We start from the raw sequence: 16,819 nt of genomic DNA on the forward strand, positions 1-16,819 counted from the left end.
GCATGTACTGCATGGAGCACTGGGTGTTATACGCAAACAATGAATCATGGAACACTACATCAAAAACTAATGATGGGGGCGCCTGGGTGGCTCAGTCGTTAAGCGTCTGCCTTCGGCTCAGGTCATGATCTCGGGGTCCTGGGATCGAGCCCCGCATCGGGCTCCCTGCTCTGCGGGAAGCCTGCTTCTCCCTCTCCCACTCCCCCTGCTTGTGTTCCCTCTCTCGCTATGTCTGTCTCTGTCAAACAAATAAAATATTAAAAAAAAAAAACAACAAAAAACTAATGATGTAATGTATGGTGATTAACATAACAAAATAAAATTTAAAAAAATAATAAAGACATTATCAAGGACTTGGTAACTTAAATTCTAAAAGTATGTAATGTTTGAAAAACTGCGTTTAATAAATTTATGTTTACCACTAAAAGTTCATCCTATAGATTAAGAGAATGCTTTCTTTCTTTTTTTTTTTTTAAAGATTTTATTTATTTATTTGACGAGAGAGAGAGATAGCGAGAGCAGGAACACAAGCAGGGGGAGTGGGAGGGGGAGAAGCAGGCTTCCCGCCGAGCAGGGAGTCCGATGTGGGACTCGATCCCAGGACCCTGGGATCATGACCTGAGCCGAAGGCAGACGCTTAACGACAGAGCCACCCAGGCACCCGAGAATGCTTTCTTTCTTTGCATTATTTTTTCTAAATGGAGAGTAAGTTTGGAAAAGCTATAAAAGTTTATTTTTTGTTTTCTATTAGCAAAAATACAGGAAAAAGAAAAATCAAATTAGTTTTAAAACCCAATATTTTAAATTCCTCACATTGACTTTATTTAAAATTTAATTTTTTTAAGATTAAAAAAATAAACATATATGCATTCACCTTGCTAAAATACTCCTGTTGTATGAATTTGTACCTGAGGAAAGATAGTCAGCATATGAAATATGTATTTGTGGCAACTATCTTATTAAGACAACTGGGCAGAGGGGCGCCTGGGTGGCTCAGTTGGTTAAGCGACTGCCTTCGGCTCAGGTCATGATCCTGGAGTCCCGGGATTGAGTCCCGCATCGGGCTCCCTGCTCAGCAGGGGGTCTGCTTCTCTCTCTGACCCTCCTCTCTCTCATGCTCTCTCTCTGTCTCTCTCAATTAAAAAAAAAAAAAACTTAAAAAAAAAAAAAAGACAACTGGGCAGAAACAACCCTCAACATTTCCTTGCAAATCCATGAAATTGGATGATTCCAGTTATTGTACAACATTGAGTAATTGTAGATACACTGTACACATCTTCCAAAAATTAGTTCTATATCATTCTAACTTGTGGGAAATATATTGGTATTTCTTAAAATAAATAAAATAAAAAAGAGATTAAAATCAGTCTTCCTGACCACAGCTCTCTAACTGTGTAAACAACAAAATAAGTGTTATTCACTTGCACATGCACAGGAGAAAAGTTTATAAAAAAAATAGTTTAGCGGGCGCCTGGGTGGCTCAGTTGGTTAAGCGACTGCCTTCGGCTCAGGTCATGATCCTGGAGTCCCAGGATCGAGTCCCACGTCGGGCTCCCTGCTCAGCAGGGAGTCTGCCTCTCTCTCTGACCCTCCCCCCTCTCATTCTCTCTAATAAATAAATAAAATCTTTAAAAAAAAAAAAATTAAAAAAAATAGTTTAGCAAAGTAACAGCCTTAAAAAATGAAAATGGTGATTAGAGAGACAAAACTAAGTGATAAAAATTTCACTGTCTCTTCCCTCTCTCAGATTCAAATACTAATGAGCAGAAAATCAGCTAGAAGCTGTGGCCAGAAGAGAATGAAGATCAACATTAGACAAAGATAATTCACAGATGATTATCCAAAACCAAAATCACATTTACCACATAAAATTATTCCAATATCTAGGGGCACCTGGGTGGCTCAGTCGGTTAAGCACCTGACTCTTGGTTTTGGCTCAGGTCATGATCTCAGGATGATGAGATTGTGCTTGGCATGGAGTCCGCTTGAGTTTCTCTCTCCCCCTCTCCCTTTGCCCCTCCCCCTGCCCACATGCATGCGCGCATGCTCTCTCTCTCTAAAATAAATAAATAAATCTTTAAATATTCCAATATCTAAAATAAAGGGCTAAGCCCCTGATCAGAAGTTGTTCAATTTTCCTCAAATATTTCAGAAACTCATTTCGGAATACAGTATGGTTAAATGTACATATATAAACCAATAAATGAAAAATAAATATACTAAAATTTGATCCTTAAAGTTAAAAGGTAACAGAAGTACCAAAGTAATAGAGCTGCATGTCAATTATTTGCCAAAACAATGGAATTATATTTTGAGGGCACTAGAAAATGATTAAGTCAGGTAAACCTCCAGTTAATTTCAGGGTCATCCCCCCAACTGCAGCAGAAGGGACATGAAAAAAAAAAAAAAAATCCCCAAGCATTTCAAGTGAATAGCTGGTCAAAAAGCATTAACACTTCCTCAGTGATCATACTAATTGAACTAGCTATATTCCTTCCAGTGCAATGCTCAACAAAAGGTAACTCTAAACAAGTGAAAGTCAAATTTCACTTTCCAGTGTTCTCAACAGAGTAACTATGAAAATAATGGTTATATTCCAGAATCAATGGAAAATAATGCAAACTTTTAGAATCAGAGGAACCCTAGCAATTGTCATCTAGTACACTGCTTCTCAAACTTTCTGACTATAGGCCACTTAAGAATACACAGAACGCCCATCTTGCCTGTTTTCACTTGCACAGTATGAAGTCAGTAACAAAGAATCTGAGAGGAACAATAAAAAAGGTTCACAAAAAAAGAGGCCTATTAAAATGCATTTAAAAGATATAACAATTTAATAATATATAGAGAGTGTTTATGCATTTTCTATGTATTAACTCATTTATTCCTCACAACTGCTCTATGAAGTATGTATTATTATTTCTACTTACAGAATCACTGAGTTCCAACAATTTTATCTTACTGATAAAGTACTGTCTGACAATGATAATGATGATAACGATGATGATGACAATGATGAAAATGATGATGATCAACACTTACATAGGATTTATTATATGCCAATCATTGTTCTAAGCATCTAAGTTATTTACTCATAAACCTTACTAATTCTTTCACTCATAAAATATGAGACGGATAATACTATAATCCATTTAGAAATGAGGAAACTAAGGCACAGAAACATTATTTAATCTGCTCAACTTCGTCAAGCGGTAGAGGTAAAAATCATTTTTGGGTAGTTCGTTCCAGATTCTGGCTATGCTTTAACTTATATAACTAAACTACAGTCATATAACTGATAAGCAGAAAAGCCAACAATAGATTCCCAACTTTTGCTTTTGCTTCTAAGCTAAAATCCTTCTTCCTTAGTTTTCCCAGAAAAGCTGACATTAAATTATGCCACTTCTAGAAACCTGGGTGGTATTTACAAGAATTTCAAACACACGAACAGAGAGTCTTCTCAATTCTTAGTCCAAACATTACACATAAATAAAATTGATTATGTATCTAATCCTGACTTCTCTTGCCATTATAATATAAAACAACTGTTTCCTGTAAGATGTAATTCACTTTAAAATGTAAATGTGCGGGACGCCTGGGTGGCTCAGTCGTTAAGTGTCTGCCTTCAGCTCAAGTCATGGTCCCAGGGTCCTGTGATCGAGCCCCGCATAGGGCTTCCTGCTCAGTGGGAAGCCTGCTTCTCCCTCTCCCACTCCCCCTGCTTGCATTCCCTCTCTCACTGTTTCTCTCTCTCTGTCAAATAAATAAATAAAATCTTTAAAAAAAAATAATAAAAATAAAATGTAAATGTGCTATTTCTTTAAGATAAAAAATTTTGCCATTACAAACCCTATTTTTGGATTTTAAGATTATATGTATACATACACATATAAAATTCTTTTCAATAACATCCAAATCATCTTTAGGATTCTACCTTTTGGAATCTGGGGCTCCTACCAGATTTTAACAGCCTTTCTCCTGAAAAAAATCTTTATAGGCCTTGTTCTACCAGACAAGGTTCTCAGTTAACAAATCTATGAATCTCCAAAGTCCCACATCATAGTCTCTTTAGAAAGGAACACAGATGGAAAGACATATCAAGCTCCAAATGAGTGCTACTGTACAAAACAGGTGGCCCGTCCTCTTCCAAAATGCCAGTTTTATGGAAGACAAAGAAAAGCTGATAAAGAATTCTGGGTTAAGAAACCAAATAGCTGTAACAACTGCGCAATGTGTGATTCTGGATCAGACGACTGATAAAATTCTAATATGAACTATAAACTAAATAGTAACAAAAATGAAAATGTTTCCTGAATTTCATTATTATATTGTGGTTAAGTAGGAGAAACATATTGAATATTTAGGAGTGGAAGATCATAAATGTCTACAACTTATTCTCAAATGATTCATTGTCATCATAGTGGTGGTGGTGGGAGAGGAGGAGCAAAAATAGGAGTAAATACACAAAGAGAGAAAGTAAATGATAACAAAATGTTTACAACTGGTGAAAGTGGACAATGGGCATACCAACCTTGCAACTATGTAACAAGTTTAAAATTGTTTTTGATAAATGTTAAGGGGAAATAGAAAAAAGTTTTCATTGTGATATGAAGAAAAAGGATTTTCTCAGAGTCACTCAATGAACAATGAGCTACAGAAAAAGACACCCACACCAAAGATCAATCATTAGATCATTCTGTTTTCTCTCTCTTTCTCTTTCATAAAGTCATGGTACTTTCTCTTCCTGAAAACTCTTAGAGAGAGGGCTCTCCTATGTGATTAAAATTTCTCTGAATTATAATACATCCTACTCTGCAAAATGGCTTTTTAATATTCAAAAGAGTTTATTAACTCACTTCTCTCTCTTTATTGAGAATTAGTCTGATTTCAAATAACAGAAAATATAAGTTAATAAATACAATGTATCACCAGTTCATAAAAGCCAGAAATCTGGAGTGTGTTCTAGAAACCAATGAAATTTTAAAGTGAGAAGTAGCAGGATCAAATGAATTATCTTCTCAAGTCATTCTGTACCTCCAGTCCCTGTGTTAAAGCTCTCTGCCAACAAATAGTCTCGCTTCCACCTCCCAAATTCACTGTTTATTCCAAACACAGGTGTTGCTTGTCAGCCAACTAAATTTAACTGCCTTTAACTTCTATGATTGTTGAACCCCACTCTTCAAGGTGACAGCCATTACTCTTGATGGTGACAACCTTCTCCTTTAAAGTGACTGGGTGGTGTGCAGCTGGGACAGGGATGAGGGGAGTTTCTGAAATGCTGATACTGTTCTACTTCTTAACCTGTTTAACAAATATGTTTGGCACATGATAACTCAAGAGTTCTACACTTAAAAATTTGTAAGTTTTATCTGTATAATGTATAATCTGTTAATTTAAAAAACTTCCTGCTGGAAGTCTTCCACTTACTGATTTATCAGTTTCTGATTAATCTTCAGCTTTTTACCTACTGTCCTGGCTTGGTGAATGTTTATTTTTCTAACTACAGGCTGTGATCATTATCATGTTCATGGATTCACAAGTACTAGTACAAGTACGCAGCTCACAAACTCTTAGAAACTATGTAAAAATTCCCAAATATAAAAAAAAAAGGGCACCAAATATAGATTTAATGACTGCATACATGTTAGAAATATATAGGTCAAATCTAGGGATGGTTCAGTATAGTTTTTCTGCTTGCCATTTTTAATTCAATAATGAGGGTCTCATTGTAAAATATTGATATAAATCCTATATTCATTTCAACATGCATTAAAGTGGTTTATGAACGTAATATAATATAGAACTTCTCTAACATTTTCCTTTAGGAATGTCAGCACATGTTTTATAATAACCTTGAAGCTCTCAAATTAAACACATTATTTCCATTAACAAAAAGAGTCAACAGGTAATCATGTTCCCTCCATACTTTTTGTAGAGACAAAGTTCTTTAAAAACAGAGCTACATTCCCACCTGGGAGACTTCTTTGTTCATAATGAGTCCTCAAAACAGATATGGTCAAATCTAGTACTCCGGAGGGTACCTTCCAGGGGAGTGGGGTAGCGAGGTTTCCAGAGATGGCTCTAGTTTCTTCACTCTCACCTCATTTAAGGCCAATTACGCAAACAACTAAAAGGAGAAGAAAGAAAGTAAAAGCAGAAGGGAGGTTAAATTGCCATTTTATTCTCTAAGAAATGACAAAGGTCAAAAATGCTGCGTAAAGAAAAAAAATACAACTTTTAAGGCCATATGGAGAAATTCTTCCAATAGACAATGGACTAAGATGATTTTACAGCTGAAGTCCTTTCTGGTGATTAGATATGTATTCCTATTTAAGACTGCTACTTAGGTAGGGCGCCTGGGTGGCTCAGTCATTAAGCATCTGCCTTCAGCTCAGGTCATGATCCCAGAGTCCTGGGATCGAGCCCCACATCGGGCTCCCTGCTCGGCGGGAAGTCTGCTTCTCCCTCTCCCACTCCCCCTGCTTGTGTTCCTGCTCTCACTATCTCTCTCTCTGTCAAATAAATAAATAAATAGAAGACTGCTACTTAGATAATACATAATTACATTCTGCCCTTAATCTTCTGAAAGAGCCATTTATATGTCTTTTAAAAAATTTTTCTGGCTGCATTTGTATGTTTATTCTCCTTTTTACTTAAAATACTGATTGTTCGTATTTTCAGTTTACATTGAATACTTCTTTTGATTTCTGTAATACTACTCACTATGCATTAAAGTTACTATGATATATTACTTTCAAATTTTTTGTTGAAAAACTTTACAAACTCTTTACATTCACAACACTTAAAAATAAAATTTGTTGAGCTCTGGTTCCAGTAATGATGGACTATCTTATATTGGACTAAACTTGCCCACAGATAACAATTATTAACTCTGGACAAAATATTAAAAAGGACTGTTCAAAGACATTGAAAAGTGACTAACAATAGGCAGAAATGTAGGGGATTTGATCACTGAAAGAAAGGAACCATACTGATGAGATGTACACACATATAATTTTCCCTTAAGAGAACTCTTCCCATACATACTTTCTAGAAAAAAGAAGGGAGATACTCCCCAACTTGTTTTATTAAATAAGCAAATCCCGGGAGCCTGGGTGGCTCAGTCATTAAGCGTCTGCCTTCAGCTCAGGTCATGATCCCAGTGTCCTGGGATCGAGTCCCACATCGGGCTCCCTGCTCAGCAGGAAGCCTGCTTCTCCCTCTCCCACTCCCCCTGCTTGTGTTCCCTCTCTCGCTGTCTCTCTCTCTCTGTGGAAAAATAAATAAAATATTTAAAAAAAATAAATAAGCAAATCCCTAATACCAAAACTTGACAAAGATATTACCAGAAAAGAAAATCAGCCTCATGAATACAGATGCAAAACAATAAATTGATAATATATATAAGAGAAGATATTCGCAAATGACATTTCGGATAAAGGGCTGATACCCAAAATCTATAAAGAACTTATCAAACTCAACACTCAAAAAACAGGGGCGCCTGGGTGGCTCAGTTGTTAAGTGTCTGCCTTTGGCTCAGGTCATGATCCCAGGGTCCTGGGATCAACCCACATGGGGCTCCTGCTCAGCGGGAAGCCTGCTTCTCCCTCTCCCACTCACCCTGTCTCTCTCTCTGTCAAATAAATAAGTAAAATCTTAAAAAAAAAAAAAAAAAACCCAAAAAACAAATGATCCAGTCAAGAAATAGGCAAAAGACATGAACAGACACTTCTCCAAAGAAGACATACAAATGGCTAACAGATACATGAAAAAATGTACAACATCACTAGTCATCAGGGAAATACAAATCAAAACCACAATGAGATACACCTTACACCAGCTAAAATTAACAAGACAGGAAAAAAACAAGTGTTGGCGAGGTTGTGGAAAAGGGGGAACTCTCTTGCACTGTTGGTGGGAATGCAAGCTGGTACAGCCACTCTGGAAAACAGTATGGAGGTTCCTCAAAAAGTTGAAAATAGAGCTACCATATGATCCAGCAATTGCACTACTAGGTATTTACCCCAAAGATACAGATGTAGTAAAAAGAAGGGGCACATGCACCCCAATGTTCATAGCAGCAATGCCCACAACAGCCAAACTATGGAAGGAACCAAGATGCCCTTCAACAGGCAAATGGATAAAGAAGATGTGGTGTATATATATACAATGAAATATTACTCAGCCATCAGAAAGGATGAATACCCACCATTTGCATCAACACGGATGGAACAACATGGATGGATGGAGGGTATTATGCTAAGTGAAATAAGTCAAGCAGAGAAAGACAATTATCATATGGTTTCACTCATAAGGAGTAGAGCAGAGGACGACGGGGGAAGGGAGGGAAAACTGAATGGGAAATCAGAGAGGGAGACCAATAATGAGAGACTCTGGACTCTGGGAAACAAATTGAGGGTTACAGAAGGGAGGGGGGTGGGGGATGGGGTAACCGGGTGATGGGTATTAAGGAGGGCAGGTGTTGGGATGAGCACTGGGTGTTATACACAACTAATGAATCGCTGAACACTACAACAAGAACTTACAATGTACTATATGCTGGCTAACTGAACATAATGAAAAATAAATTTTAAAAAAAAGGGTAATATACCATGATCATTGTGGTTTATCCAAGAAATGTAAGGTTGGTTTAAAATTCAAGTATCAATTAATGTAATTTACCATATTAACAGAATAAAAAGCATATAAATGTTTCGATACAGAAAAAAATCTGACAAAATTCACCTACCAATGATAAAATTCTCAGCAAGCTAAGAATTAAAGGTAACTCCTTCAATCTGATAAAGAGGATGAATGAAAAACTTTACAGCTAGTATTTACATGAAATACTGGGAGTTCTCCTAATATTGGAACAAGGCAAGACTGTTCACTCTAACCACTTTATTACTTTTTTAATTTTTAAGTAATCTCTACACCCAATGTGGGGCCCAAACCCCCAACCCTGAGATCAAGAGTCACACGCTCCACTGATGGAGCCAGCCAGGCACCCCACAGCCACTTCATTATTGTAATGGATGTACTGAAGGTCCTATTCAATGCAATAAGAAAAAGAAATAAAAGGAAACTCAGAGAGGAAGAATTAAAATTGTCTTTATTCACTTAAAAATCATTTTTTGGTACATAATTCTAAGGAATCTGAAAAATGATTACTAGGATTAATATGTGATTTGGCAAAACTGTAGGACACAAGGTGAGTCTACAAAAATGAATTGTGTTTCTATACAACCACGATTGGAAAATAAAATGCAAAACAAATTTGTAATAGCATCAAAAAACATAGGAAACTTAGAATTAATTTAACAAAAGATATGCAAGACCTATACACTTACATTTTATAACATTGCTGGGGTACCTGGGGGGCTCAGTCGGCGTCCGACTCGTGATTTCGGTTCACATCATGATCTCAGGGTCCTGAGATTAAGCCCTTTGTGGGGCTCCCCGCTCAGAGGGAGTCCGCTTCCTCCTTCTCCCTATGCCTCTGCCCCTCCCCTGGCTTGCACCCTCTCTCTCTCTCTCAAAATAAATAAATAAAATTAAAAAAAAATTTTTATAACATTGCTGAAACTAAAAAAGACCCCCTCAAAAATAGAGGGATTGAATATTTTCATGGGTTCACCAAGATTCAATTCTCCCCCCAAATTAATTCATATGTTCAAAAATAAAATTAGTGGTTTACTTTATGTATAGTTAGTACATTATACTATCAATAAATACAAATCTATTTTTCTTTTGTTTTACATTTGTAATAGTTTTTTTTTAATGCTTGTTTTGGGCTTTTTCTTTTTATATAAAAATTGCTTTCTCTAACTCATGATTTCCCCAAATGCTTAATTCCATATTGAAGTGAAATGTTTAATATTAGAAAACTGGGTGATCTTATTACCTGGATCCAAAAGTGCTTACTCCTTCTAGTCCCTCTAAACTAAGTGCTTTTTATAGTTTCAAGATTTTTCTTCTCTTGATTTAAACCCACAATTCAAAAACTCGAAGAAACGAACTAGTTTTTCATATTGACTTACAGTTAAAACTGTTAAAGGATTTATAGTTAGATTAGCCCAATTTACATTCTATTTGAAGTTTTCTCACTTTATATATCTAGCTTATTTGCATTTGTAATAAACTGCACCCTCGAACATTTTCTTGAAACAATTCATTTCAATCCTCCTGATATGATTTTGTGTGTTCTTTCATTTGTGAAGCACTTTATCTTTGAATTTTTCCTAGGTAATCTGTGTAGGAATTGGTAAATAGCAACTGACTCCCGGCAATGATGGCGTTGCTCATCCAGTCATCCGTAAACTTAGGTTCTGTCAGTATTTGGCTTCCAAGAAAGAGCAACCCCCCAAATCACCTGCATACTTAATCGTGCAGGTATAATCTTTGCCACATAATGTCACTCTCTTCTATAAAACTGGAGAGTTTTTATGGGCACTTCTTCAAAACCAAGCAGTAACTGAAGCCAGATGGATCCTGCTAACGATTTAGGGTCCTGATGGATTCATGGTCAACCATATGAGGGAATGTGAAAGCAATGCTAAGGGGGAGGCTGAGCACAGTCATTTAGAAACTGCATAAAGATGGAAAAGCACACAATAAATCCATATTCAAAAAAGATATGTATACAATGAGAATTTAAAAATATGGAACCAGGAGATAGGTGACACAGAGAACCTAAGAAGACAGGAGGGATATGAAGAAATATTGAGGAAAAGGACAGTTCTGATAATCTGATGTTTATTATTACTGTGAAATCAATGAGCTCTCTTAAAATGTATCTCTCCTTGGGGCTCCTGGGTGCCTCAATCAGTTAAGGGGCTGCCTTTAGCTCAGGTCCCATGATCTCATGATCTCAGGGTCCTGGGATCCAGGCCCACGTCAGGCTGCAGGGAGTCAGCTTCTCCTTCACCCTCTGCCCCTCCCCACTGCTCGTGCTCGCTTGCGCTCTCTCTCTCAAATAAATAAAATGTTTTAAAAAATTAAAAAATAAAATGTATCTCTCCAGTGATTTTTTTTTTCATTTAATTTAATTCCAGTATAGTTGAATAGTGTTATATTAGTTCCAGGTGTATAATACAGTGATTCAAATATTCTATATGCCAGTGATTGCTATGTTATTATCTGTGCTATCAACAGCTCAGTATTTGAAGTCTTTCCTCACCACCCCTCCCCCGATCCAGAGGAATCCAGAGTAGGAGATCTGATACGGATAGTACAAACTCCTACTAGACCCCCCCCATGATAGCTGAGCATGGCTGAAGGCTTTCAACTACTGGTTCCATTTTTCTCCTCCTGCATAAGGCCTTTCTGTTTTCATTATCTGCTTCCAATGCTGGATTCTGGCACAAGTTCTGGTTAATGCAGCACCTCAATTCCTTTAATTTAATTATTAATTTAATTTCTTAAATTCAATCTAAGAATCAAATGAGGAAGCCAGCTGATAGAAGAGCACCTATCATGCACCTACCACATAGAAAGAGTAAAAAGGAAATCTATTAAATAGTCTTCCTTTGTTATTTGGAGTTAGGCAGAGGTACAGAGCCAGAAATTAAGAATATATAGAGAAATAGAACAAATAAATATCTATGGGATTACCCTCAGACTTAACAACATGTAAACTTTTTATATTTTTTTCTTCTTTAAGAAATGAAGCACTATCAATAAATCAGAAGTCCCCATACTGACACAGAGCCCACTCTGTTCATCCCCCCTCCCTTTGATAGAGATAACCATTGTCATGAATTTAGTACATCTCTTTCTGAATATGTACGTGTGTGTGTATCCATAAACAATACACACTAATGTTTTGTATTTTAAAATGTAAGTGTTTTAACTGTATACTACACATAAATCCTGCATTTTGTTGATTTCATGCATTACATTTTGGAGCTCTATCCTTGCTGAAGTGTGCATACATATGGGTTTCATTCATACATATATGTGAATATACCTGGTCTCAGCCATTCCTGTATTTAAGTGGTCTGCAAATTTTCATTTTTACAGATAATACCTCAATGAGTGTTCTTGTACATGGCTTCTTGCTCATATTTTCATATGCACAAGTGCAAGAATTTCTAATGGCAATACCCAGGAGTGTATTTCTGAGTTACAGTAGCTACATATCTTCCACTCTACTCACCATTCCTCAAACTGCTTGCCAAAATGGTTGTTTCATACTCCCACTAGCAATGTATAAGAACCATTTCCCCCACATTCTTTCCAACACCTGATACCATGAGACTTTATTTTTTAACAGTCTAATGGATGAAAATGGGATTTCATTTCAATTTGAATTTCCTTGACTATTACGGAGACTGAGCATCTTAGTTGACTATGTGGATATCCTATTATTTGAACTGGTATTGGTCTCTTCTCTTCCTTTATGCTGGGCACCCAATAGGCACTTTTAGTTCTGAGAAATTTTCTTGAATTATACTATTTATTTTTTTCTTTCCCTTCATTTATTCTGTTCTCTCTTTTTGGAACTCCTAACACTAGTAAGTTGACCCTCCTAGATTCATCTTCTTATTTTCTTCAATCTCCTGTTTATCATTTCTTTTCCTTTTTACTCTACTTTCTAAACAATTTTCCTCAATTCACTGTCCAATACTTCTATTGAGTTTTTCTCTGCTACATATTCTTAATTTATAAGAATTCTTTGTTTTCTGAATGCTCTTTTTAAAATATCTTATCCTTGCTTTACAGATGTAGCATCCCATCTTGCTGAAGATATTTTATACACACATATGGTATATGTATATATGTATGTGTGTATATGCATATATATCTATATATGGCTGGATGTGTATGTGTGTGTATGCATGTACATATACATAAAATTTTCTCGGCTGTATAGTCTGTTTTCAGCAAGTTGTTTTGTATTCTAGATTTATTTATTTTGGTTTCCGTTATTCATAGTAGGTGCTTTCCTTAGATGCTTCATGGTATTTAGATCTTTGGGAATAAAAAGTTTATTTAAAGCTCTAATTAAGTATGTGGGGCTATTGACTGTGACCTTCACGACAGGGCAACCTGGGCAGGCTCTTCGTTAAGAGTACAAATAGTGATGTGAGAAACGTGGTTCCCCTTATCTACCACTTATTTACTTATTTGTTCAACACCTGCATACATATAGTTTCAGAACTGTTAGCCTGTACTCCATAAGAAACAAATTGACCAAATACAGTACAATATTTATGTACAGTTCTTTTTGCCTTTATTAATGGGCTAGTCATATTCTTCATAGAAGATTCTTCCTGTTCCTGCCTGTAGGATAAAGGCCTCAGTTTGGGAAGCCAATGACAGAGAAGAGGGCAGGGGCTCTCATCATTCAAAATGCCAATGCTCATTTAATCCCCCTGTTGTCCACTAGCCCAGCGGCCCTCTGTTTTAATCCAGAGAATATACCTGTCAAGATAGGAGCAGTTCATTAGAACAGTGGCAAAGAGTGAAGAAGATCCAGGCAACTAGCTATTTCTTCTTCTTCTTCTTTTTTTTTTTAGAGGTGGGGAGAGGGAGAGAGAGAATCTCAAGCAGGCTCCATGCCCAGTGCAGAGCCTGACATGGGGCTCGATCTCAAGACTCTGAGATCATGACTTGAGCTGAAACCAAGAGTTGGATGCCCAAACGACTGAGCCACCCAGGTGCCCCCACTGAACTGTTTCTTAAACATCTTTTAAACAATCCTCCTTATTTTAGTTCCTTACCCTTCTTCACCTTCCACTTTCAAAATTACAACATACTACCACTGCCTGAGCCCTTTGGAGATTCACCAGTACAAATTCCATCAGTCCTTAGCTTTCTCCTTGTAAAACTGGGCTTTCCTAGGTTTAACAAGATTGCTACCGCTCATCTAGCTGTTTTCTGGCCTTGAAAAATTCCCCCTATTTTTCTCCAATTCTCCTACATCTCTGGATTTATGACTAAAAACAACCCAACAACAACCCTTATTGACTTTATTTTTGTTGTTGTTTAACTTAACTGTGGTTTGGGGAGGGAACAATATTAACTGTGTGCTCAACCCACCACCTTTACCTGGAATCAAATACTATGTTATTACTGGTAATATTTTATTTGTTTATTTTCAATCATCCTGTTATTTCATAATCTTTTCAAAGTTTTGCTTCATGTATGTTATTTACACCTTAATCTTTCTGACAATTTTAAAATCCACCATCCTGACATTCTCAAGAACCGATCAACCATTGAAATTGCTCAATAACATAATGAATGATATGACAGAAAGAGAACTAACAACAGGCAGTAAGGCCTATACAACAGTTAATTAGGAAAGTTTTAAAAAGGACCAGCTTTAGATCAAAGGAACGTCTCTTCATACACATTAGCTGATACCATGGATTCTGACTTTGGGAAAGCAGAAAAAAATCCACCTTCCGTTACCAACTGTTACCTTGTGAGATGAGTATCAAAAGAATCTGTGGTCTACTGTTCTCTTCTCTGTGAGGAAGTAAAAGAAACTTTCAAATCTCTAAGGGCAGTAGATTCTCTCCCCCAGCCCACATACCATAACCGTGAAGTGTGATGAAAGTAACCTGTTACTAATAACACTTAAAATTACAATGTTTATACAGTTATTACTTCCATAAAATTAGTGCAGATTCAAGGTTATCATTATTACAACATAATTTTAACTCTTCTTCTTTATGATGTGCTTTTTGATGAGGAGAGAAAGGCATAATGTTAGCCAAAATCTGGGTGTGATGGCACTAGCTTCAGTTAGCTATGCTGCAGTCCTGTAGTGGGTCATTATAGATAAACCATTAACACTAGTGGCGATTAGAAATTACTTTGGTTTACACAGTTAAGATTCCATAGTAACTTCTCTGTTCTTATTAATTCTACCCCAAATAAAATTTAAGAAAGAAAGTGGCACTTAAAACTTTGAGCGAAATGGGTTTTTTTTCCTTAAGAGAGACTGTAAGGTTTTCACAGAAGAACAAAGAAAGAATGACGCTACCAATCCTCCTCCTACTGATCATGCAAGAGTCATGCTCTCCAAATCAAAGGCAAAAATAATTTAAATAAAATTTGAAATCAAGCCAGCCATATTAATGTTAAAAAAATAATTTAAAAATGTATGTAAAGTTTGTTTATTTAACATCTCCAACTATTTGTTTTTTCTTATTAACACTATGAAGAGGAGGCCTAAAAAAAGACTTTAAAGATGAAATTGTTTATTTTTTTAATAGGATGGCAATATTTACTTATTTTTCCTTATTAATCTTTGATTTTTAGAAGGCTGACTTCATTGCTCTTATGATTACAAAATGCTTTTATGAAAACCTGGTAATCTCTCTCCAGAAAAAAACCACCTCTTCACATAATTTTTGGATGTCTAAAAATATCTGGGTAAATTCATGGGTGTTGTTAGAAGAAACTGTATTATGTTGGAAAGATATGAAAACTGTTGCTCCGTAGTAAAAGCATGAGATCCAAGGGGACTCCAGCCGGGAAATAAATCTTGGTAGGGGCAAGAATTCTGAGTGCACCCAGCATTAAAGAGAACTGTGACTCCAAGGAAATTCTTTGTGTATGTGGGTAAGAGGTATGAAGAAAGATGTTCATGCCAGCATTGTTTATGAGAACAAAAATGGTAAGAACCCAAATGCCCATCAATAATAGATTAGTAAACGCCAGCATACTGATAGAATAAAACCTCACACCCATGAAATTAACTGAGCTTTAGCTATCCATATCTGCCTATAGGCAACCACATTCCCTTCTTATAACTGAGACATACTGCATTATGGTTACAAGTATGGATTCTGGAGCTCAACTCCACCATCACTAACTTTCTGATCTTAACCTCTCCATGCCTTAGTTTCCTGCTCTACAAAAAAGCAGAATAATACTGTACCTATTCCAAAGTTGTTAGGAGAGTAAACAATATTTTTAAGTTGTTTAAAATGATGCCTGGCACATGGTAAACACTGTGAAATGATTAAGAGACCATAGCCAACTAAGTTTAATCTCTCTTCTGGATGTCACATAAACACATCTATTTTGAACACAACTTATTCGCAAAAGAATGCTCCTACTATTTTTATGCTCTATTTTAAGCTCCATACCTATAAGCATCTGCCTATTTATTAAGAAGTTCCAAACTAAACTCCTCTATACTCTTTTCCCTGGCTATTCCCTATCCGGGGGGTGGAAAAAAAGGTACCTTCACACTCACCCAATGCTACCACAGAAACCCAGATATCACCTTTGAAATCTTTTCCACTGTCACATCCTATATTGTACTCAATCACCATGCCCCATCTAGCCTATTTCAAAAATAAGTCATCGTCCACATACATACAAGTCTGATATCCTATTCCTGTTTAAACCCCTTCCATAAGGTTTTATCTCACTTATAATAAAATCCCAAACTCATGACATAGCCACTTTTCCCATAGCATGGTATGTTTTAGCAGCACTCATCCTTCCTGAGTTCCTACCTATTCCCCAGTCTTTCTTCCCCACTCCATGGCCTTCACTATAATATATTCTCTCTTGCAAATAATCTCTTATTTTCTTTACCTGCCCAATTCCTATTCACTGTTCAAGCTTCAGCTAAAACTCTACTACTCTTACCACAGTAATCTAAATCAGCCCTTCCTTATACTTTAATAGCACTTTCTACTTCTCCTTCTTAGCATTTTGCAAAATTTTTTTTTTTAATTTTTTTTTTATTCTTATGTTAATCCCCATACATTACATCATTAGTTCTAGATGAAGTGTTCCATGATTCATTGTTCGTGCACAACACCCAGTGCTCCATGCAGAACGTGCCCTC

General features: G+C 36.4%; 1 protein-coding gene across 13 annotated transcripts in view; it reads right to left on the minus strand.

The window, feature by feature from the left end:
• Nucleotides 1-16,819, minus strand: part of NCOA1 (nuclear receptor coactivator 1) — a 240,806-nt gene that overhangs the window by 98,849 nt on the left and 125,138 nt on the right. For 5 of the 13 annotated variants that reach the window (XM_081832156.1, XM_081832157.1, XM_081832159.1 and 2 more), the window contains one exon: nucleotides 5,972-6,127. The exons of the other annotated variants lie outside the window; for them this stretch is intronic. The gene's annotated coding sequence lies outside the window, so the exon portion shown is untranslated. The remainder of the gene's footprint in view (nucleotides 1-5,971; nucleotides 6,128-16,819) is intronic. 13 annotated transcript variants of the gene reach the window in all.

The sequence above is a fragment of the Leptonychotes weddellii genome, chromosome 10, assembly GCF_054177405.1.
Source record: "Leptonychotes weddellii isolate Sample4059 chromosome 10, ASM5417740v2, whole genome shotgun sequence".
Classification (NCBI taxonomy): Eukaryota; Metazoa; Chordata; class Mammalia; order Carnivora; family Phocidae; genus Leptonychotes; species Leptonychotes weddellii.